This window comes from Panthera onca, chromosome D2 (assembly GCF_046562875.1).
Source record: "Panthera onca isolate mPanOnc1 chromosome D2, mPanOnc1 haplotype 2, whole genome shotgun sequence".
NCBI classification, from domain to species: Eukaryota; Metazoa; Chordata; class Mammalia; order Carnivora; family Felidae; genus Panthera; species Panthera onca.
The window spans coordinates 75245707-75271280 of NC_138349.1; the positions used below are offsets into that span (position 1 = coordinate 75245707).

A 25574-nucleotide genomic window follows, 5' to 3' on the forward strand; every position below is an offset into this window, starting at 1 on the left:
TCAGCTCAGGTCATGATCTCGAGATCGGTGGGTTCGAGCCCCGCGTCAGGCTCTGTGCTGACAGCCCAGAGCCTGGAGGCTGCCTCAGATTCTGTGTCTCCCCCTCTCTCTGCCCCTCCTCTGCTCGCTCGCTCTCTCTCTCTCAGAAATAAACATTAAAAAAATAAAAGAGAGAGAGAGAGAGAGACCCTTTCTACCTAAAGTAACCGACACTCTACCCCCAGCCATCACATCATTACCTTGCTTCATCTTCTTGAGCCCTCTCACCAGTACGGACATACCTCATTCTCCTGTGCTTTGCTTTATTGCATTTTGCAGATACTGCTTTTTTTTTTTTTTCCATTAATTGAAGGTGTGCAGCAACCCTGCATCTAACAAGTCTATTGGCATCGTTTTTTCAACGGTATTTTCTCACTTCGGGTCTCCTGTGTCACATATTGGCAATTCTAGCAATGTTTCAAACTCTCCCATTATTGTTTTGTTTGTGAGAGTGAGCTGTGATCAGTGATTACAACTCACTGAAAGCTCGGGCGATGGTTAGCATTTTTCAGCAATAAAGTATTTTTCAATTAAGGTATGTGCTTTTTTAGACATCATGCGTTTGCATGCTTAATAGACTGCGGTATAGTATACACATAATTTTAATGTGTGCTGGGGAACCCAAAACTTCATCTGATTCTCTTGATTGTGATGCTCACTTTGTCGCAGGGGTCTGGTCCCGAAGGTTTGCCCGTCTGTGACGTTATCGTGTCTGTTGATGAGCTGACCACCTCCTACGCCCATGAGAAAATCAGCCCCTTGAGCACAGAGACTCTGTCTTATTTGCTTAGAATAGCGCTCAGCACAGAGTAAGCGCTGGCGTTAGAAATCGCGGATTGGCTCACTCAGGACCCACGGCATCAGTATTGCAAAATCCATCAAAACAGGAAGTTGCCTGCCTGCAAGACACAAGTTGGAAAGCTAAAATTCACATTCCCCAGACTCCCCTGCAGCTCAAGTCCGGCTGTAATTTAAATTCCTCAAGTGACAGGAAGTCACACAAGACTTGAATCTGAAACCGGGTTCAGTGGGGAGAGAAGTGTGGCTCAAGGCATCGCCATCTCCTACTGGATTCGTCCCCAACAGCTCGGCCTGGACCCTCCATCCTGACTCTTTTGCTAGTGTTTTAATGCCTTGCAATCAACCTCCTTCTGCTTACACGAACTGGGGTGGTTTCTGTGGCTCTGCAGGTGAGCACCGATCAAAGCATTGCTCGATAAATATCTGCTGACTTACTATGACATGGCATTTGGAGCACCCCAGATATGGGTTTGCAGGAAGGGGGCCTCCAGCCTAGAAGTGATGCTACAGGGCTCCCCTCTGCATCATCGTTACTGGCTATGCTATGTTCCTAAGAGGCTGCTGTCACAAACCGCCACACGCTTTCTAGCTTAAAATTATTCGTTTAATTCTCTGGCTCTTCTGAGATCCAAAGTCCAAATCAGTACCATTGGGCCAAAGTCAAGGCGTAAACAGGATCATGGCCCCTGGGGAGGCTCTAGGGGAGAATCCGCTCCTTGCCTCTTCCAGCTTCTGGTGGCCACTGACATTGGCTTACAGCCACATCACTCCAGTTTTTGCCTCCAATTTTCCATTGCCTTTTCTCTTGCGTATGCACGCGTGCACGCACGCGTGTGCACGTGTGTGTGCGTGCGTGTGTGGGTGATCTCCCTTTGCATTTCTTTTATAAGGACACCTGCCAAGGCATTAGGGATCACCCAAACAATCCATAATCTCTCCATCTGAAGATCCTTAACTTAGTCATATCTGCAAAGTACTTTTTTTTTCAAAATAAGGTTAACATGTACACATTACAAGGACCAGGGCCTGATATATTTAGGGCCGTTATTCAGCCTGCTAGACTGGCCGTGACCAGAAAACTTTGTTCTGTGAAACCTCCCGGTTTCATATGACAATTCCACCTTGCATGCTCATACCTCACGTCACCTCCGTCAAAGTCCCTTAAAGGACTTAACCTAAGAGTGGAGAGTGGGCAAAGCAGAAAGGAGCTAAGATGGGATGCCTGCCAGACGCTGCCAGCCAAGGGAGCCAGGAACTGGGTGAGCCAAGATCCGACCAGGTGAGAGCAGAAAATGAATCACCAAATTGCCGGAGCTTCTGCCAAATGTGTTCAGCTGTACGCGATAGGCCAGGCGGGAGACGAGCGCTTGGTGCACCCACCCTGGCAGACAGGTGTACTGGGCCCGATGAACTCTTGGAAAAGGGCCACTTCCTAGCGAAGGGCTGGCTTTCCAAGGCCAGCTTCACCCACCTTTAAGGAGGAGGAAAGAAGGTCAAAAAGAGAAATGAGAGTAGGGGAGGATGAACAGATGGCTGCCCGGACCCAATCAGCTATCTGACAAAGATCAGGAGAAGTGAAGAGTTGAAGCAATTATCTGGATAAATTAAGCAAGAATAAAAAGAGGTGATGGGATGTGGGAACACTTCCAGCCAGGGCCAGTGATCTACACCATTCAACCCACTAGACAATTATCCAAACTTCCTTGCACTTGTGAAGGCAACAACAGATGGAGGCTACGGTGGCTCTAAGGGCCCACGATGATTTCACCTATCTTAGCAGACACTTGACATTAAATCAAGCAGCTAAATTGGATCGAAATAAAGGTATCAAAGTAGTGACGGTATAGAATCACGTAACGTTCAAATGAACAAAATAAAGTGGGTTTGACCTTTTTAACTAATGAATAAAATGCTGACATCGGCACCATGTTGTTTGGCAAACTCTGCAATATTAATCCATTCATTTTTAACTATTTAATAAGTACCTGAGCTACATCATGAGAAATGAATCTTGCTCTTAAGGGGCAAGTAGAAGAAATAGAATATATTCACAAATAACTCATCTAATCTTTTCAACAACCTGTGGATTAGTCATTCCTATTCCCATTTTTACGGATGAGAAAAATGTGCGGCAAAAACGTTGGTAACAGAGCCTGGATTTGCACCGTATCTCCCACTGCCGAATTCCATACTCTTTTCCACATTACTCAATGGTTGCTTGAAACAGGGAGCATTGAACTGGTCCTCCGAAGCCACGTGGGATTTGCACAGGTTGAAATGAAGGGAAGGGCACTGATTGTAAAAGGAACAGTGGGTGTTGGGCTGCAGTCATAGTACACGAATGATGAATGGGGAGTTAGAAGGAAGAGGAAGTTTATGGGTAGAAATTATGAGCTCAGTTTTAAAAATATTTTTGTGGGACCTCTAGGACGTGCAGAGAGAAGACACTGACAGTCATTCAGAAATGCAAAACTGGAAACCTGTAGAGAAGCTTGGGCCAGATATTTAGATTAAGGGTGTCCTGTACAAGAGGGGTGCCATAAGTTTACAAAGGCAAAGTCTGCGATGAAAAGAAGTGAGAAGAGGAAACAAGAGAAGAGGGCCAGGAATCTTTAAGAAATTCTACCTTTAGGAAATAGAACAAAGGAATGAAACATGAAAAAAGAATGAGCAGTCAGGGGAGCTAAAAAAGTCAAACATCCCAGAACCTGAAGGAGGAGAGAATTTAAGAGAAAGAGGCAGGAACCATGACAAATCCTGCAAAAAGATCAAGGAGACTTTGGACCAAGAAAAGGTCACTGGGTGGGCAGCTGGGATGTTTTGGTGACCTTTAAATAAAAATATATGTTTGGGGAACAGCAGGAATGGATCACTCTTTTTAAAACTCTGATGCTAAAAGGGAGCAGAGGGAAATAGCAGGAGCAAGGGAGAGAAAACTTTTATGGAAAAAAATTACATGCTGGACCGCATAACCTAAAACATTACATCTTATTTTCTCCAACCCTCCTCCACTATTCTCCACTGATTTGTAAACGTATTCTGGCCAAGTGAATCAATCAAGATGGGAACACTAATTTGAGCAGACTTGTCAACATTATTCTGGAAAAAAGGAACTGAGACACTGTTCTAGCAAGAGTTATCATCAAAAATAGCTCCACATGGTCTGGTGATTGGCCAGAACTGCAGAGTTTAGGTTCAGATGTAGCACGGCCTTTATTTTTTTGTATAGAGGATAGTTGCACGTGCTCATAGGGGAACGCCCAGCGTCGAGGGAGAGGTTGAAGATGCTTTATGATTCTACACAAGTATTGAGAGAAAGAAGACCACGTAACACAAATAAGGGCTTGGTTTAGAAAAAAAGAAGGAACATTTCTTTCCCTGAGATGTGAAGGGGAAGAAAAGAGAAAGAAAACGTCTGACGATGAGGAGAAATTGGAAGAGGGCCATGGGAGACTAGGTAATTCACACCCAGTCTTCTCAGTGAAAACAAACATACAAGGTACACAAAACCTAAAAATCAAATCATCTGTCTGGAGGCAACAGATGGTTAACACAAGAGTGAAGAATTAGCAAGCCAAGAGCTGGGGGAAATGGAGGTCCAGAAGGTAAACCCAAAGCCTCAAGATGCTCTTCCTCTGGACTGTTAGCCAACTCCAGACCAGGCAGCAGGGGGGCTAAGAGGCTGAGTAGAACTTTTGACAGGATCATATGGCTAAGGAATCAAAAATTGGAGTCCAGAGCCTGCCAAGTTGGATGTCCCAGGAAAATCCTTATCTTTAGGATAGGACACTGAAGGATTGCACCATAGGAGGAAATATTAACCAGAAATAATCAGGCCTTTGAAGACAGTGCAGACCTTCAAATCATTTTCAATTCACAAAATTGGGTTACATTAATCCCAGGGTGCTAGTGCTCTCAGGCTCCCGAAAAAGGAAAGGAAATCCTCCCTAGAGGAAGATATCATCCGAGGCCTCAAATTATTTCTACAATTAGTTTTGCAAATACATACACTGTAAAAAGCAAAAACGGCTTCTTAAGAAGGTAACATGAAAAAAACCAGCAGAATAGTGGACAACCGAAACAAACTCATAGGGTTTCCAGATATCGATGTTATCAGACACAGGCTTTAAAATAAGTGTGCTTATTGTGTTTGAGACGATACAAGACAAAATTGAGAATTTCAGAAAAGAATTCGAAACCATGAAAAAGAAATTAATAAAACCTCTAGAATTAAAAAAATATAAGCAACAAAGTTAAGAGGTCATGGATGGATTTCATAGTACACCAGACAAAGGTGAAGTGCACAAAATATGAAGTACAGAGGATTGAAGGAGGGAGAAGACAAGAGAGAGGGTAAGAGAGAAATAATATGAGTGAGAAAGTCTAATACACATATAATTGGAATCCTAAAAAAAGAGTCGAGAGAGAATGGGAAAAAAGTAATATTTGAAGGGGTAATGACTGAGACTTTTCCAAAACTAACTAAATACATAAAGCTAGATTAAAGAAGACCTTTAAAAAACCCAACCATGAGAAATATAAAGAAATCTACACCTTGGCGAATCATAATAAAATTGCTGAAAACTAAAGCAAAGAGAAACATATTACAAGAAGTCAAAGAATAAGGAACAGATTATGGTCAAAGGTGCAACAATGAGACTTACAGCCGACTTCTCAATTGAAACAATGAAAGCTAGAAGATAATGGAATAGTTTGAACAGGCTAAAAGTAAAAAACTGTCAACCTAGAACTTTATGCTCAACAAAAATATCCTTCAAGAGGGTCAGCTAAAGATAATTAGAAATCAAAACTAAGAATACTTGTCACTCACACCAAAGGAAATATTAAAGACTGTTCTTTAGGTCAAAGGAAAATAGTCCCAAGTAGGAAGTCAGAGATGCAAGAAAGAAATGCATAGAAAATAGCAAGTATATAGGTAAATATAAATAGATAGTGGCTATATAAAACGATTTTAAAAATTGTTGGATTTGAAATACGTATCACTTAAAATGCATGACAACAATAATATAAAATAATTTGGGGGCGCCTGGGTGGCTCAGTCGGTTGAGAATCCGACTTCGGCTCAGGTCATGATCTCGCAGTTCGTGGGTTCGAGCCCCGCGTCGGGCTCTATGCTGACCACTTGCTTGGAGCCTGGAGCCTGCTTCGGATTCTGCGTCTCCTTCGCTCTCTGCCCTTCCTCTGCTCACACTTTGTCTCACTCTGTTTCTCAAAAATGAATACTTGTAAAAACAAAAATCATTAAAAATAATAAAATAATAAAATAATTTGGGAGGGGGCAAATGGAGTTAGAGTGTTCCAGAGTCCTTGAAATGCCTGAGAAGAGCATAAAACCAATTAAGATTAGACCTTAATAACACAAGAGGTGATGCTGCAATCCTGGGGCCAACCTCCAGAAGAATAGTAAAAGAATATGCAATTTCCAAAGTCATAGAGAAAGGAAATGGAATATTAAAAAATAACCAATCCAAAAGAAGCAATAAAGTGAGAGAAACATAAATATGGGATATAGATGGAACAAATGGAATATCATATTAATACCATACTTAATAGTATGGTCGATTTAAATCCAAATATACCAGAAATTACATTAAATTAAATGTAAATTAAATTTCATTAGTAAATATAAACAGACTAAATGCACCAATTAAAAGAAAAAATTGTCGGACTGGATTAATTTTTTTAATTGTATAACATTTACGAGAGAAGCTTATGACACTTAAGGATACAGAATAGACATAGGTAAAGAGATGGAAAAATACATCCAATGTAAAATAGGAGTACCTATATTATTTATCAAAATAGAATTTAAAGTAAAAAGTATCACTAGAAATAAAGAAGACATTTCATAGTGATAAGAGTTTCAATTCAAAAAGTGAATTGAAGTTATAGCATTCGAAAATTATATATACCTAATACCTCAAAACACATAAAGCAAAAACCAACACATATATACACACAGCAAATCCACAATCTTAATGGGAGAATTTAACACACCTCTCTGAATATCTAATAGAACAAATAGACAATGAGTCACGAAGGATATAGAAGATTCCAACAATACAATCAGCAACTATAACCTAATGGATGCGGTAGAATACTGAGCTCACAACTACTAACTGTATACCTTCTTTTCAAGAACACAAGGAAGTTTCAAACGTCAACTGTATGCTGAGCCACAAAGCAAGTCTTAACAAATATCAAGTGACTGAAATTATACAAAATATACTCTCTAACTACGTTATGATTAGGCTTGAAATTAATAATAGAAATATGATGAGAAAACTCTCATGTATGGGAAAATTCAGGAATGTTCCTAAAGTACCCATAGGAAACCAAAGAAAATTTAAACATATCTTAATTGAATGATAATGAAAATATTACATGTTGAAACTCATAGGATAAGGTTAAAGCTATGTTTAGATGATTATTTATAATCTTACTTGCATATATTAGATTATAATAAAGGTTTAAAATCAAAGAACTAATCCATCATCTCAAGAAATTAGAAAAAGCACTGAAAATTGAACCCAAAGGAAAAAAAGAAAAGAAAGATAAATGCAGAATTTCATGAACTAGAAAACAAATACACAATAGGAAATACCAACAAAATCAAAAGTTTGATTCTGTGGAAAAAGTATTAAATTGATTTTAAAACCCGAAACCTCAGCAGAATCGAGCAAGGGGGGAAAAGAAAGAAAAGATAAACATAATCACTATCAGGCATGAAAAGGAGACATCACAACAGAGCCCACCGTTGTTAAAAATTGTAAGAAAATATTGTAAACCATGTCATGCCACTACATTTGAAAATTTAGATAAATACTAAAATCCTAAAAAACTCAATTTATCAAAATGAACACAAGAGATATGAATCTTATCTAGTCAAATAACTCTTCAACTAATTAAATCCGTAATTTAAAACCTGTCCACAGGAAAAACCCCAGGCTTGGAGGTAATACTGTCAGAAATGCATACATGCACCAGTATACAAGCATAAGAATGCTCATAGCAACACCGTCTGTACTAGCTCTAAACTGGGAACAACCCAAATGTCCATCATGAGTAGAACAAAAAGACAAAACTGCATCACACTTATAAAAGGTAACACAATCTTGTGATGAAAATTTATAGACTACAGCTATAAACAACAACAGGGGTGAATTACACAAGTCTAATGTTGAGTGGAAGAAGCCATGCATGAAAGAATACATGCTGTAGAGTTACATTTACATGAAGTTGTAAAAACAGGCAAAACTAAACTCTAGCGTTGAGCATATATTTTGCTGGTAAAATTCTACAGAAATTAAGGGTGTTTTACCATGGAGGTCAGGATATTGGTTACCTGTGGTGGGGAGGGCATGGCAGGGAGGGAGCAGAGAGAGCTTCTAGAGTACCCTACAGTCCTATCTGTTGACCTGGTAACGACACCGGTGTTGACTCAGTGATAAATCGAGTTACAGGTCTTTGCTGTGAACGCTTTTCTGTAGGTGTGTTTTATAGTTCAAGAAGTGAGAGAGAGAGAAAGTAGGGAGGGAAGAGGAGGAAGGAAGGAGAGAGGGAAGGGGGGCAGAAGGGAAGCAAGAAGAATGTGGGGGGCCTGGAGTCTATTAGAGATAAGGGGGAGCATGTGAATCACACTCCACTGAACAAGGACAGCAAACTCAAAGTCCAGGAGAATCAGGCAGACCCTTCATGAATGAGGCAGGTTGGGGAGGGGTGTGGAAGGGAAGAAGCCCATGGGTCAATGGCATCTAATACCAGTCTATGTCCAGAAAGATACTCCTTGTTGCTGGAGAGAGTGTGGCCAAGTGGAGAACGTGTTCCACATGTCAGGAAGGGCAGCTACCACTCGGTTCGAAAGAGAGCAAATATCCAGTCTTGCCCCTCCCCAACTTCAGGCTGAACTAAAACTCTATATTTCCTGTGACCTCCTGTTTCCTAAATGTTGATAACTAAACCAAATTATACCACATATCACTCAGGTCAAACAAAGCCCGTTTTACACTCCAGATGAGGTCTAGGTGTTTTGAGACAAGAGCATGAGCCACTCAGAATTCAGTCCAAACTAGGGCATGCCTTTCTGCAGCACCTCCCAGGACCCAGCCAGTGAGCAGCCATCAGACAGGGTGGAAGGAGGCTGGGTGACATCTCACTCCAAGACCCAGAGAGCCAGAGGGTCCCTGGGACCGAGGGCTGAGACAAAGGCCAGACACTCGAAGCGCCCACGAGACCAAAGCCAAGTCAGGAGAAGTGGGGAAGTCAGAAGGAGCTTCTGAATTCAAGAGCTCCAAAAATAAACCTTTCCCTTTTCTCTTTTTACTTTAGCTGCTCTTGACTTGCTTTTTTTTTTTTTTTTTTTAATTCTAACAATTCCACAGGCAACCAGAAGCCATAAAGCAACTGCACGTTTTTCATGGAGCTGCTCTGCTCATTAAAAGCTCTGCTTTTAGCCCTTTGGTTTCAAAGGTAGTCACACGCACACACACACTTTCCAAATGATGCAGTCATGGATTCGGACCACAAGCCAAGGCCACAAGCAACATCTGCCTTGGCCCCTGATGGCTGCCTTCCAAGAAGAGCCAGAACAGCGGAAGCAGCTAGCCGCGCGCGTAAGAAGTGGTCAGCAGTTGGGAACAGCTGGCGGGAGGAGGGCCAGTGAGCAAATATCAGAATTTGGGAAATAAGGCTCTGGCTGAACAAAGTTCACTGTTGTTTTCCAAGAAAGCAGAGCCTGGTTGAACCACCCCAGAGAACAGGGCAAGGAACAATAAACTGAATGTTGGCTCTCAACTTCCAAAGCAGGGTACGCTTGGCCACCCAACGGTGACCAGGGCTATGGCTGTTCCCCTTGGGGCAGAGGGCATGCGGCAGCTCAGGGTAAAAGGGGAGAGACAGACAGGAGCCAAAGCAAGACCAGCCAACAGAAATGGGGAGCAAGATGAAAGCAAAAAACAACAAAAAGCCTTTTTCTCCTTTCCATGGCTACACAAATTTAGATTAATCTCCCTCTAGAGCTATTCAACCCTGCAAGGTACCTACCTTCTCCTTTCCTCACAGAATTTGAGCACAAGCTTAACTAGTATCTCTCAGAAATACTATTCACAGGACAAGAGGTTGGACTAGATTACTTCTGATTCTCAAAACCATAATTTAGCAGAACTGGGTAATCCTGACAAATGACAGTCTTTCTGAGCACACGCGTGGCACTCTTGGGAAGGCACTTAGACAAATCAGATTGTTTGCAAATAGGTCTGATTATCTGCGAATTAGCTGCTTGAAGTTCTCAGGTATGAAGCAGGGCTTATTTTAAGAAATTGCATTCATTTAGATCATAGTTTTATTGAAAAGCAAGGAGTTCAAAAACAATTGGAAATAAGACAGCTTTTTTTTTTTTAACTCATACATTTTTTCCGAATTGTTTCTGCTAGACCATCTCTTAAGAAAGATTCTTTGTAGGGGCACCTGGGTGGCTCAGTCTGTTAAGCGTGTGACTTCGGCCCAGGTCATGACCTCACGGTTCGTGGATTCGAACCCCGCATCAGCCTCGCTGCTGTCAGTGCACAGCCTGCTTCGGATCCTCTGTCTCCCTCTCTCTCTGCCCTTCCTCTGCTTGTGCTCCATCTCTCTCGGTCTCTCAGAAATAAAGAAATGTTTAAAAAAAAAAAAAAAAAGGAAAGATTCTTTGTAAATGAATTAAATATTCTTGGGAGTCATTTTCAACTCAACAGAAGTATCATTATTTATCAAGTAGCATATTAATGCCTATGCTTTACATGTGTGTACTCCTACAACACCCAGCCCCACTGCTGGAGCATAATAGGTGCTCAACAGATGTTTGCTGAACGAGTCAGTTGCAAAGACGAAGCTCGGAAATTGTCCGTTTCTGCATGTCGGCGACAGTAATAGCATTTTGAACACTTACTACGTGCTAGTAATTAGCCAGCTAAAGGAATATATGTCATAATGGTCCCGAAGATGTGGTTACAGTGACTGTTCCCATTTTACAGGTGACCCAGCGGAGGCTGGTGAGTGGCGGGGCTTGAAGATGCGAGGCCAGGCCGGTCCCACTCCTGGGTGAAGCTTTCGGCCCATCGTATTAAACTGAATCTCAATCCTCTGCTCCGCGTATCTAGTTTTAAGTGGTTCGTGCCGTGTGTTCAGCAGATGGAAACTGCAGTCCTACCCCGCCCAGTATAGACACACTGCAGGCCGGAGCAGGCCAGTTCCCCGTCCGCGTGCGCACAACCTGCCTCCCCTCCCCCTCTGGCCCTTTGTTCTTCCCACGGCTGCTCAGCAAATTCCTCGATTTGAAATTACGATCACAGGTTGGAGTGCTACTTGAAATAATTTTGCCAAATGTTCCATCTCGCTGCGTTGATGAATATAATGGATGAAAATTTAAAGAGAAAAAATTTAAGAATTCACTTTGTTGAAGATAAAAAGAGAGCGGACGAGAGAGAGAGAGAGAGAGAGAGAGAGAGAGAGAGAGACTGCATCCACGGCCTTCATGTGGACACCTGAGGGATTCTCTCCCACAGCAAGCTGACCCAGTGCTGGACTTCTGGAAGCGTTCCCCTGGTGGGGAGACGGGGCTGCTGTCAGGCCTGGCCGGCCACAGATGGAGGGGGCAGAGGTCAGGGCGGGTGTTGGGTTTGTTTGAGCGTGAGTCAGAGGCAGGGTGGGGGTAGACCCTCGGTGTCCGATTTCCAATTTCCTGTTCGAGTCACTGATGGGCACTTCTCGCCGGCCCAGCCAGCCTTTTATGCACACCAATCCGCGGAACAAAGGCAGGCAAGAAGAGAGCCACAAATAACCCGACAGGCCAGGTCTTCCTTCGCTAAGGTAGATTCCTCTCTCCGACTCAGGGAGGCCGGGCCCAAAGCAGACCGCCGAATGTTGTCCCGAGATCACACGAGGCCTAGCACCGGGGCTCCTGGCTTCCTCCCCTCGGTGGGGACCTGGCCCCGGCCGTAGCCTCACGCTAGCCTATCCATCGGGTTGGCCCAGTGCTCAGGGGCCCTCCAGGCGCCTGGGGTTCAACGAACCTGGTAGACAGGCCTCGATGAGTTCAAACACGGGGTCTTGCATCACACTGGATTCTACCAACTCAAGTGGACTCCGTGTAAGACACTTCCCTCGTTTTCTGAGGCTTCCTCTGTGCTTGGGAAGTAGGTGGGGAGGGATGAGCAAATCCTGAGCACAGAGAGGGTGGTGAGAGTCTCTCTCAAGTTCTTCCACAGCCAAAAAGCCCTCACGACAAGGAGGCACTTCTGCCAGCAGGGGCCCACGGTCAGGCCTGCCTCTGCGCAAGGATTCCAGAAAACCGATAAAGGCCATGTGCCTCCAAGGTCACCTTCAAAGCAAACTGCTCTCTCAAAATCTGTTCCACCGCCCTGTATGAGTCTTGCCATACGTGGGAACCCAGCCCCTCTGGAAACAGCCCCAGCTTGTTGAGGGTCTATTTATTTGGCTCTGTGTCCTTCAAGAACACAAAGGCGGTGTCTTCGGTTGTGCTGCATCATAAGCTGGCCTAGTGAGCTTAAGGGGAGCCCCGTGTACTCTCCCCAAGATGATGTTGCACCCAGCCTTGCAAAACACTGGAAAGAAACGATGGCTTCCTCAGGGTCTCCTCAGCCTTGGAGGCAGAGAGGCCAGGGTGTGGCACACAATTCCAGACCCATCACTTCCCAGCGGGGTGATACTGGGGAGGTTCCGTCTCCTCATCCGTTGAACGAGCACGATTCTATGCGTGTCACCAGGTAGCAGTGGGAGCTAAAGGAGCCCCGCTGTTGGTAAGCAGGAGTCTTTCCAGCTATTTCCACCAGAAATGGCAGCGGAGCAGGGCAGAAGGAGCACCCATCTCCAGGTCAGGGCCGAAGGGGAAGGAGTCTCTACATACAGGAATGCTACCGGCCTCTGTCACACCCTCAACCTCCGGCTTTGCTCGAAGGTCCGATTACCAGCTTGTCTCCAACGTGTGACCACCCCCCCACCCCAAGCCCAGCCCAGTCCAGAGCAGCCCCATGGTGGCTCCACTCCCAGGCCCGCCCCGTGGGCTGCTGGGGGTCACAAGCAGAGGCAGGGGACATCTCACTACACGGTCTATGGACACGTCTCTCCCCGTCTGTCATCACTCTTTCGACCCCCAAAGAATGCCTGAACACTTGGCTTCTCCAGCCTCTTTTGGAGGAAAGAAATGTCTCAGGTTCCTTTAACTTTGGGCCACGCTGTCTCCCTTCTACCCCAGCTCATCCAGTGCCCAGGAGGAATGGCCGCCCTGTGGAAGGAGGATTCTATCACTGACAGAGTGCAGAATCACCGGTGCATGGCAATTAGAGATTTCAAAAGCGGCAAGCTCTCGAGAGAGTGCGCCCCTCATGGCACACCCGCCCCCGCACCCCTCATCTCCTGGGTGTCCCCCCTTTCTGCTCCTGATGCTCATCACATATGCACTCCTGCTCACATCTCTGCTACAGGAGCTGTCGGGAGAGAAGCTTGTGAGAACTCAAGAAAAGGGTGCTCTCCTTCTCCCTGGAAGTTATTTTTGGGCCCATGGGGCAAGCAAAGAAATGACTCCTCTGCAGAGATCATCACAGACATATGAGAAGGGTCCTGGGGGCCTCCTTTTTCTTCTTGTTTTTTTTTTTTCCTTTGTTTGCAGCTCACCACATTTAATGAGGAAGTACTAACCATAAGGAGAGGAAACTTTCACCCCAACCACTCCCAGGACCCGCGTCCCCATCAGCAGTGAGGTAAGAACATTCTTTTATTGTAGCCCTTCTGCTCCATCCACTCATGTGGAAGCAAACAGGGAAAGCACGGAGGATGAAATCACATTTTGTACCTTGGACAGGTGACTTCCTCGAGAAACTTCTAGAAAGCAAAATGAGAAGGTTTACTCCACGCGATCAAAATGACTTAAGTCATACGTAATCCCAACAGCTTGAATACTAGGCATCTCCTTTATTCCACTCTCCCTTCTGACCCTTCACATACGTCTCCCTCCTGAATCCTTGTAACAACCTTCTGAGGGGGACCACTTTTTATCTCCATTTTACAGATGAGGAAACTGAGGCCAATGAAGTGAAGAGATTCCCCAGGTGACACGGGGAGTGATAGAGCCAAGACGTTAACCTGTCCGAAGCCAAGGTCACCGGTTAGTCAGTCACACAGCTCCTCCAGGGTGCCATGGGCCACCCCATTTATAATGCCTTTCAGCTAAGGATGCCCAAAATACCTCATCAATGGAGAATGATCACCTTCCTGAAAACTTGGAAACGAATCCTTCTAAAGCAAATGAGTTTCCACACCTGGGGTTAATGATAAAGCTGGAAAAATGCAAAGACTCACTGTTTCCTCTCCTCTGTTATCAACATGGGAACTTGGGTTTTCTAGAATTATATCCTCAGCGGTGACTTATTAAAGAGTAAATCAAAGTTTGCTTTGAGAGAAAAGTAAATACACCCAACTTTCCACACGATGCTGGACCCTGAGTCCACTTCCTGGTCCCACTGTTGACTCAGGTTGTAATCCTAGATAAGTGCCCGCACACTCGCTGTCCCCGGGGGGTGAGAGCCCCCCCGCAGTGCTGGGACACGGAGATGCTGTCGCCGGGTGGGGGGGGACTGTGCGTGCTCCCGAGAGGAAAACCAGACAAGAGGCGAAGACACGGGCAGCGACGCTCCACGAGCAGGCAGGAGCTCCTCGCTGCCAGCTCTGGAAGCAGGGAAAGGGGTCGCTGATTTGGCACATCGCCAGTAAAACCCTGCTGTTCCTTGGCTCTGAACTCACCCGTCATTACAGGGAGCAAGGTGGGAAGGGCTGCACTTTTGGACCCAGATGGCAGGGAGGGTCAGAACAAAGTTGACGAGAGTAAACTTTAATCACGCAGCAAGGATTTTCAAGGAACAAATAAAAATAGCCAGAAGTGGGTCAGCACTGACACTGAGGTGAGTGACAGGAAATTGGGGCAGAGTCCTGGGTAGAGGAATAAAAGTCTTATTTTATGAATACAAACTTACAGTCTCTTTCCAATCCGATTCCCTGTTTTGCCTTTTTTTGGCTTCTCCTCTCTGTCTTTTGGACACACAAGAAACACACAGACACACACACGCAGAGCAAAAGAGAACGGTGCCGGGTCGAATCCTTGCTCCGTGTTCTCAATTCCAAAATGCTCTCCTTTCTCCTGAGGCTGGAGTTAAAAGACATTCACACAGAACTCGCTTGAGAGGCAGGCGGGAAGGAGAAATGGGATACACGCTTTACCTGTCTTTAAGTTTCTGTAACAGGGCAACAAAGCAAAAGAAAAGCTCTGAAGCGATCGACCTGCCCCACACCAGCCTCCTCCGCGTCACTGCCCCCATGGCTCTGTGACATCCCGTGTGTCACGCACACAGTATACATGCACGTGTGCACTTGTATGCACACGGATGGTACACGTGCACACTCGCACACGTGCCCAGCGCTCGTGTACACACACAGCACGTGCACGCACAGTTACATACGCATGGTACTCACGCACACACACAGTACCCATCCACACACACAGTACGTGCAATACAAAGCAGACACACTCACATTCAGTACCCATGCGCACACACACACACACACACACACACACACACACACACCATAGATATGCATAATGCAGAAAACGGTTCTTGCTCTCACTACAACCTTAACATTTGGGCAGGTATTAGCTCCCACGCTTAGCAGGATGACATTTCCTTGTGGCCTCAGTGACACGATTGGGCAGATTCTTCGGGCTTACCAAAAAGAGAGCAGTAAAGTCTGACACTCATTCATCCCAGGCAGATCGTCAGAGCCAAGACGAGGGAATCACTATGAGCGCATCGTTTGGTGAGAATCAGCACGTTAGACTGGTAATTTACTGGAACGTGAAAATATACACTTCTTCCTTACGTTATCTTCTTTGAATTTGCGGAAAAATGAAAGGGACTCGTGGGCTGGCCTAAATAGCATAGAAAACACGCCGATGTGTGTGCGTATATATGTATGCACACACATGTACGTATACACAAACATATACACAGGTACATAGACACACGCATATGCGTTGGCTTACAAACATACGTAAATGGGTAAGGAAGAATGCAGCCATAAGGATTCTGGGAGGAGTCTGGGTGGGGAAGTGGGTTCCACCTGTTTGCCCTCTAGGTCTCCCCAGGACAGACAGCAAGAGTAGCAACCACCTCAAAGCACGTTCAGCCCACCAAGCTGTCCCACCCGAACCCTCTCCAGAGCAGACAGGAGAACACTTTCTGAAGTTCGGTTCGCATGCAGCGTGTTTTCGAGGCCTAGCACAGCCCGGCACATCTAGCCGGTGGAACTCTCCATGCCGTGGTCAGTTAGCTGTGTCACCCAGGAATGGCATCTGTTTTCGTGTCTCAGAACGCGAGCATGAGTCCTGGGAGCATTTACCCAATCGAGCCTCCCGGCTGGCTGTGCGAGGGTTAGGTTTCCGGAAGGACGCAGCATTCACTGGGCTTGAAACACCCAGAAGGTTGAGGATACAGACAAGTTCTGGAGTGTTTTTCAAAATTCATACCCTTTTCAAAGATCTGCTCGTTCTGAACCCAGCCTCAAAGCAGATTAATCAAACATAGACTCACTGAAAAATCTGCGAGAATGGATGAATTTTTTTTTTTTTTTTTTTTTTTAGCTTGGGGTTTTCAGGGTGGGATTTTTGAGGAGTAGGAGAGAAGCAACTCAGTCAAGATAAACTCCTTCAGAGCACAGGCAAAATTCCCTTTTCAATTACCAGGTTTAAAAAAAAAAAAAAAAAAAAAAGACAAAGTCACACAAGAGAGGAAATGAAAAGGGAAATTTTTAGACTTCTCATCCGTCCAGAAAGCCCCGGGCCTGTTTCAGAACCTGGTCAGGGTAACTGTCGGGCCTGCGGTCACAGCACTGCAATCCCAGGAGGCCTTGCGTCACCAGCCATTATATCAATAAGGAAGTACAATCACCTAACCACAAGCCAGCTTCTTTTCTAAGCCCACATGTTGCTTTAGAGGGTTTTTAAACAAGAGACTTTCCTGTTTTTGAAACCTGTGAATCCACAGGTCTTACAGGTTACTCAAATTACCTTATCACTTGTAGCAACCCCTGGCATGAATTTCAAAAGTGCCTACTCCAGCCTTCCCCTCCTCTCGCTACAGACATCCATTTACTCACCAGAATCCTTATTTACAGTATCGTGTTGCCAACTGCTGACACAGAAGAAAAACATACTAGTTATACATTAAGCTTTACGGTTAAAGCGTCTGGGCCAGACCTTGTCCAAACGATATTTATTCACCGACCAGAAGGAAGGATAACCACACTGAAGAAAACCCAACGGTAACGGCTTTGCAGCCAGATCAGCGTTCCTTAATACAGCCACACTATTTTTCATGCAAACAGTGTGCGCGTGCGCATAAATGTACTGTACAAAATCATCATGATTCATGGGGAAACGATTATATTTATCATAGGACGCGCAGCAAATCTATTGGAAAGTTTTTAACACAACCAGAAGGCATCCCAAACCACTTGATGAGGTTGCTGGAAAATAAATGTAAAAAAAGCGTGGGTGGAAGACTCTATGGCCCTGTCCAATTGAAATCCTCCACGGTGGGCAAGTCCGACTTGTTTTTCCCTTGAGCAAATAAAAGCTTCAGATTAAAGCGTGCACTATAGAACTGGTGAACGAAGGCCACAAACAAACGTCTCTCTTTCCTGCTCCGCACAGCAGCTCGAGAAAGACGTGCCAAACCCAACAACTTGAGTTGATAGCCATCTCCTGGTTTAACTTAGACCCTGGCCAGTGGCCACTTGGCGTTTCTCAAGCAATGCCTGCAGAATTCAGCCAGAGCTCCCGTGCTAGAAGCGTCCGCCCTCACGGTGCGGACCTGAAGGTAGCAAAGGGCTTCCAGAAGGTGGTGCAGGCGGTGTTTTCAGGAACTGCCCAATCGGGGCACGGATGCACAGTCAGTGAACTTTACTCGGCAGCTACTGCCAGTGACCTGTAAGCTGACTTCACAGAATCCACATGGCAATAATGAATCTGGCAGACGCTTACCTAACCTCACACTTTTCGGTCCTTGGGGGTTAGAATCGACACTTAGCTCATCACAAAACCACGCATCTTCCACAAAGAACCTGCTCTCCGTTTGTGTCTCTTCCTTTGTTTGTCTGCATTCCGATCTGCTCGCACCGTGATGTTGAGATGGTCACTCTACAGCCATTACGCTGTGATTTTTATGTCTGAGAGAAGGTTCTTTCAAAACACGAAAGATTCTCTCTCTTATGACATGGTCAGTGTGACTGAGGTGATACCACAAAGTGTCAGAAGTAACTCTCTGAAAGGTTGTGACTGGCCTGTGGCACGGCACAGTGCATTCATGGGGGAGAAGACAATAAAGTAAAAGAATTCCAGAGAATTCCAGGCTTCCCACACAGGCTGGGTAGATATTTTTTATTTCAATACTCTCTGCAAATAATCCACTCTGTTTGCATGGAAGGAATCTTATCCTTCCAAAATGTTTAAAAATAATGTATTTTCTCCCCCCGCCCCCAACTTTGGAAAAGCCATTACTATGAAACTAATGTAAATTTTGAAGAGTTTTCTGATTCCTTCCGACCGTGCCTATTTAGGACTCTGAGGCCCCAACACTCTTGCCTGACTTAGACTGAGCTCGCTGGACAGTTGCCCCAACCCCTCTCATTTTGGCTGTGTACATCATAGCTCTGTGCCCTCTGTCCAGGGGATAAGCGTTGCCCAACGAAGAAAATGCAGCCTCTCCCCTTTTACACCATGACTGACGCCCCATCCCAGGCCTGTGACACCAGGCCGGCTCCCAGGACAGCATGTTCCCTGCTATCCTGTGCCTTCCAGCTCAGATGCCAACAAGGGCACTAGGTAATAGGTACTTTTGACAAAGTACCCTGGCCAGCTCCCCATCACTTACAAAAGTTATCTGTTTGGGGCCCATACCAACCCCATCCGCTCACCCCAACAAAGACAAAGGAAAATAACACACGTGGGCAAATCTGAGATGTCATCCTGTATTTGTGTCTCTTAAAAGTTCCTCATATTATCGAGTGCTCACTCAATTTCTTTATTTTATTTTATTTTAAATGCTTATTTATTGTGAGAGAGAGCTCACCTGTGCGTGTGGGTGGGGGAGGGGCAGAGAGAGAGAGAGAGAGAGAGAGAGAGAGAGGGAGAGAATCCCAAGCAGGCTCCGTGCTGTCAGCGCAGAGCCTGATGTGGGGCTCGATCCCACAACCCTGGGATCATGACCAGAGCCGAAATCAAGAGCTGATGCTTAACCAACTGAGCCATCCAGGTGCCCCTTGATTTCTTTATTTTAAATAACAAAATACCCTGAAAGGAATTCAATCAGTGGTTGTCTGGGATGATTATGGAGATTTCCTGGAGGTATGATTTGGGTTGTTGTTTTTTTTAATAAAAAACATTTAGGGGCACCTGGGTGACTCGGTTCATGACTGACTTCAGCTCAGGTCATGATCTCGCGGTTCATGGGTTTGAGCCCCTCATCGGGCTCTGTGCTGACAGTTTAGAGCCTGGAGCCTCCTTCAGATTCTGTGTCTCCATCGCTCTCTGACCCTCCCCTGCTCACGCTCTCTCTCTCTCTCTCTCTCTCTGTGTCTCTCAAAAATAAATAAACTTAAAAAAATTTTTTTAAACCATTTTAATAAAAAAACACATTAAAAAAAACACATTTAAAACACATTTAAACACATTAAAAGTTTTTGTAGTTATTCCAGGAGGTTTGGTCTCCAACTATAAGAATTAGATATTGTAAGCAAGTCTTTTAAAGCTCATTAAAAAAAAAATGTTTTTATTATGAAAATTTTTACACATATCAAAAAAGCATATAGTAAAATGAAGTTCCATATGCCCATCACCCAGATTAATAATAACCTAGATTTTTCCAAATTTGCTACACTTGTTCCTTTTTTGTCTTTTGTCTTTGTCTCTTTGCTGAACTCTCTTTTTTTCCAATTTTACTTTTAAGTAATCTCTACACCCAATGTGGGGCTCGAACCCACAACCCCAAGATCAAGAGTCATGTGCTCCACAGATTGAGCCAGTCAGACACCCCTCTGCTGAACTAGCTTAAAGAAAATCCCAAACCTGGTGTCATTTCACCCCTTCATACATTGGTATGCATCGTTAAAATGCATGAACATTCCCTTGTGTAGCCCCAACCTCATTAAAATCACCTTTAAAAGCAGTACAACAAGAAGTTAGCTTTATGGAGATCACAAGTAGTGCATGGGTATTGAGCTTGAGCAAACATTTCCAGGGACCACAACATACAGACTCAAAAAGTACTGAACCCCAAAGATACTTGGGCAGAAGCAGGATGGTGTGTTCTCAAAGACTGGGTGAGATCACTGAAAAAGGGGCTCGAGTGATGACAAAGACAGGTGATGATGAAGAGTCTGAATAATGACTGAAAAAAAAAAAGACAACGTTTCTAAAAAAAATATATATGTGTGTATGATTTTATATATGCACATAATTAAATCAATAAATCTTATAACTAGAAATTTGACTCTTTCTCTTGCATCATTAAAGTATATAGATTCAGGCTGACCAAGGGGAAAAAAACCACACACACACACACAAGACTTTTGTAACCTGCTCATTGGGAAATGGGGCATTGCCTCATTTGTGGAGTTGCAACTATGGTATCTTCAACCCATTGCCTACCAGCCCCTGTCAAGCCTACCCCGCTCATCAAGAGCATTTCTTGAGCGTCTGCTCAAGAGCCACGCCTCTGCTCGGCCTGTGGGCGACAGCGGGGTCAGAAGAGCTGGCTGCCCCACACCACACGCTGTGCCTACGCACGACATGCTGTGAGCGGCCTTCTGCCTGCTCACAGTCCCTACCGGCCTCATGCGTGCCAGTGGGAAGCGGTGGGCTAGCCACGCGTTCATTTTGTCATCACTGCATCGTTTCTGGCTATCGCAGTCTGGTGATACACGAGAGATGACACCATCGAATGGTGTGAGTCCACTGACACAACAAAACCAGCCAAAGCACTTGCAAGACGGGTTGGCTGTCTGGGCAGCCCCACGGACTTCAGCTTCAATCGTACTCTCATTGTTTATCTCCCTTGATAAGGCATTCCTCCTATTCGGGGTTCCTCACCCCTGCTCTGCCGCCCCTTCTGGTATGAACTCACTGTAAGAGGAAAAGAAACCCCAGCAAGGCAGCCCTGGCTCAGGCACATGGTCCAGTGCACACAGGTTTGCACTGGACTAAAAGCAAAACAAAAACTTGGGGGTCCTTGTTTAGCATCATCTCCCAACCGTGGGGTGATCCCCAGCCGGTCATGTAAACTTTCTTTGCTGCAGTTTCTTCATCATTCGAATGTAATATTGGAAGACCGTGCCTGAAATAGCCAAATAATACCGTCCCATTACGGTGAAAAGCACCACATCGATGCTACGGAGGCTAGGACTTAAATAGTCACATATGGTTTCACGAAAAGCACTCCAGTGCATCAGCTAGCAGTAAAAACATGCTGGAGTGAAATGATCTGGCTGGAAATGAACTGTAAATTGATAAACATTTAGTTGCTAATGCCGTGTTTATTATTCTTTACTAGGATAAAAATTAACTGTGCGGCCTTGGCCAGAAAACAGATTGAACTCTACCATCTGGGTGGTGGAATCAGTATTTCTCTAGCCTCTGGTTACATACAGGTAACCTCTGCCAGCTCCGATTTTATTTGTAAACAGGCCCTGAGTGTCCGGACGACAGAACTAGGGGAGGCTTCTGGGAAGCATAATTCCACCGGCCAACGCACCGAAACGGTGACTCTCTTCAGGGAGCTTAGGCAATAAGGCCGCCCCCCCATCATCCTCTGTGTCCTGCATTTCCCAAGAAAGAGGTTGCCACACCTGCTCTGTAAGGGAAGTCGGTGCGGGGGGGCGGGGGGGCAGAGCAGGGGGGCGCGCAGGGGGCGCGCTGGGGGTGGGGGGGCCGGGCTGGGGGCGCGCAGGGGGTGGGGCGGAGGGCGAGCTGGAGCCAGCCCTGCGGTCGGTCGCAGGCCAGGCCACGTGACAGAGCCAGCCGCGGGCCCCAGCTGCAGATGCCGTCCTCTCCCCCGGGCACTTTTCCATCAGCTTGCAAGCAGCTGGATCAATTTACTCTAGCTCCAGCGCCCTAACACAAGCGCGGGCTGAATTATTACTCGTGGAAATCCCCTCTGTTTCAGGGAATCAGGTAGCTTTCAAACTCCCAACAATTAATAGTCCTTTGGGTCCCGAGAGAATAGCAAAAAAAAAAAAACAAAAAAAAACCAAAACCAAAAATAAAAAACAAACAAACAAAATAACAGACTGCAGGCTACAGGTTTCAAAACAGGCTGTTTGGTTTCTAGTAAATTAGAGGGAGTGGGCGGTTGAGGTCCCGAGTAATGTTATCCTGCAGAGTGTGGTCTTCTTTGACGTCAGCAAGATGTTTCTCTCCCCCTTTTACTCGGCTTTCCCTCCTCCCTCCTTTCCTTGTCCACACCCTCCTCTTACTCCTCCCGCCTCCCCTCTTTATGTCAGGGAGACAGATGACATAGGGTAGCTCTGGAAAACTGCTCATAGCTTTGCAAGATAGCTCACAGGCTCAGATGATTCCCACCTTTTCAAAAATGAAGGCTATGGGGGAGGGGGCTACCCAGCCACCGTCCAAATCAGCCAGCCAAAAATACATGTGACTCAGTGAAGGAAGAGAGAAAAAAAAAGCCTGCAGGAAAGCGAACAGTAACCACCCCTGGCCGTACATTCCGCAGCCCTTCATCTTGCCCGATTAGCAGTTCTGTCTGAGGGAGCATTCTTCCTGTGGCAAAGAATGCATTTTTGTCTCCAGCCAGCCTGAAATAGACTCCCGTACCCGGAGAGGAGAGCATGCGTCCTGCTCCCCTGCCGCTATATCCGGGCACCCAGCCTGGGCTGCTGTGCGCTTTCTCCCGGCTCCCCCAGACCTCTCCCCGCAGCCCACCCCCCGCAACTGGGAGCTGTTCTTCCTCTACTCATTCCAGACAGCAACAGCTGCCCTCATGTTATGACAGAACTCTCTAGAACAAGGGTTCCAAAGATAAGTAAGCCTCGGTAGCCTGAGCCTGCAATATCTTTGTTTCCCCTTTAAACTGTTTCTGTGCACATTTTTTCAACACAGGCAGCACCAACGCTCCAGGCAGGGTCCTGTGGGTGGCCACACAGGAAGTGCTGGTGGAGTGGACAGATCTCTGTGTGGCTCTTCATTGCCATATGATGACTTGGTTTCCAGCATGACCTGACTCTGTCTTTCTCTGCCCCGCCACCTCTTATAAAGGAGAAATCTGTCCCAGACCTCACAGAATGGAAAGTGGTTCCAAGTGGAGTCCGGTAGGGAGCAGGCCCGAGGTACATAACGGGCCTGATTCTCTCCCACCCGACCATGGTGGCTCCCTCCTCCTCTCCTCTGATCTGGACAGCAAGGGCCTCAGAAGACCTTAGAACAGTTCACATTCTCTAAACCAGAGCCTCCAAATGCTCTCTGCAGGCATGAAGTTCCCACGAGAAACACGTTGGTGATGGAAAAATACACATACCAAAAAAGCGAGTGAGATCACACATCTCTATTCAGCAATTAGACCTGGAACCTGAAAAAAGAGCATTGCATTTGTATATATGGGGGTGCTGTGTATGCGAGTGTCATAAGCAGGTAACAGCACTTCAGCAAGACAGCTGGCCTAGCACACAGTAAATCTTTGGCAGAAGTGTTCAGAGGACTGATGAATAAGCAAGTGAGTGAATAAGAGGGATTCATTTGTTCAGAACACAAAGAAAGCAAAAAGGAGCCCAAACACTCTTGGGGGGGGGGAGGAAGATGGGGTGGGGGCATGGTTGCTGGAGGGAACCATTCGGTTTGAAGGCCGACCTCTAAAGCGCAAACGCGCACCAGGAGTCTGACGTAATGATGTGGCAGTAACGACATGAGGGGACACGTATTACACACATCCCATGTGCCGGATACCGCACGTGTCTTATACAGCATCATCTTGTTCAGCACTCACGGAGGTGGAAACGAGCTTGAGGCTATGTTGACTCTTTGGGGCACCATGGAAGAGAATCCTAGACCTGAAGGATTTAGGGTATCTTGAAGCAGATGCATCCAATAGAGGGCAACCCATGCATATCTTCCAAGTTGGTCACAGTGGGTCCCTTTACAGCCTTGCCTCCCTCTAGCCTCTGCCTCCATTGGTCACCACTGAGAGGGGACACTTGCTCCCCTGCTGGCTTCCCGTGCAGAGACCCCTAAGGGAGGGATGAGCTCTCATCTCCGGGCAGCCAAAGCTGGCCTACCTGCCTCGGAGCCTCACATGTGCTCCCTCTGGGGACACCCCTGACTCCAGCCCTGCTGGGTGATCTCTGGGCTCTCAGGGAAGCACAGTCCGACCCCCTGGGACATTCAGGGATTCATGCCACAGGGCCTTTCCTGGGTGGGCCGCCGAGGGCCTCTCTCACCGTCGGGAAGTGTTTGTGCCAGGAAGCTCTCATTTATTAAGTGTAAGTGTGCTGGCCTTTCGCAGTCACGGCAAGGACCTTTTCTCCACGAAGCACACCTTCCTCCTTTGTGGCCACTGCAGGAGAATTCTCTCTCCTTCGTGGTCTGCATGTTGCGCTACTGAATTCCTCTCCGTTCCTTCAAACATGCCATATGGCCCTGATGCCACAGATACGCAGTTAATAATGCAGTCCCGTGAGGGCAGAATTTTCCGTCTCGTTGCCCCGTGTAAAGCGTCTCCCTGGGAGAGGGGGCTTGGGGCCACAGGGAGGGCCCTTGGAGGAGGAACTCCTGCTCGAGCAGTCTGTTTCCTTCTGATCACCAGGACCGAGCGGAATGACTGTCAACCTGAACTTCCTTCCCACTCTTCGAGCACCCTAGTTCCCCCTCCGCTCCCATCCCCGCCCCCACAGATCCCCACAGACTGGACTCCTATCGCTCATCCATCGACATTCCGTTAAAAATATGGACTATCGACAGGTTCCGGAACACTGCCCTGCAACTCGGCAGGTGCGTCAGCTACCTGAACAAAAGGACAGAACATTCAGCCAGTGCCAAGTGGTTAAGCAAGGACTTTGTGAAGCTGTTTGGCCAACGGCACACAGACCAGCCTGTGCTTGTGTGATGGGGGCAAAGGTGAGGCGGGTGCCCTAGTGTCCTCCTGACACAGCAAGTTGCCAGCCTCTGCTAACCACACACACGGTCGTGACCTCCAGTGTCCCTGAAAGCTGACGCAAGTGATGGCCGGAGATGCCTGCTTCTAACGCTGGCCGGCAGGACTCCTGAGCCTCCAGCTCCCGAAGGGCTGATACGATGCGTGTAAAACCTCAGAGCTACAGTCGACCCTTAACAGTCGAACCCATAACACCCCAAAATTGTTGCCGGCAAGTTTCCACCGCGGCTTGGTACTAAAGACAGTAACAGCGACCGTCGACTGAACGGTTTTTATGATCCGTGTGGGTTAAATACGTTATCTCCCGCTAGCCCTGAAGGGTAGGTATTATTATCCTCAATTTACAAGTAAGGAATCTGAGGCTCAGAGCAGTTAAGTAACTCGCACAAAGTCACACAGCCAGCGAGTGGTCAAGAGGTGGCTTCCATCAAGGTGATGCACGCTTCCTTCACA

At 46.3% G+C, this 25574-nt stretch overlaps 1 protein-coding gene and 1 long non-coding RNA gene across 2 annotated transcripts in view; one reads left to right on the forward strand and one right to left on the reverse strand.

The window, feature by feature from the left end:
* Nucleotides 1-25574, forward strand: part of TBCE (tubulin folding cofactor E) — a 622247-nt gene that overhangs the window by 158262 nt on the left and 438411 nt on the right. The gene's annotated exons all lie outside the window — the stretch shown is intronic.
* LOC132685488 (uncharacterized) lies at nt 107-19563 on the reverse strand. Its single transcript, XR_013550444.2, has 3 exons — nt 15635-19563; nt 2016-2311; nt 107-938 (listed from the first exon to the last, which is right to left on the reverse strand). It is a non-coding gene; the product is annotated as an uncharacterized LOC132685488 (long non-coding RNA).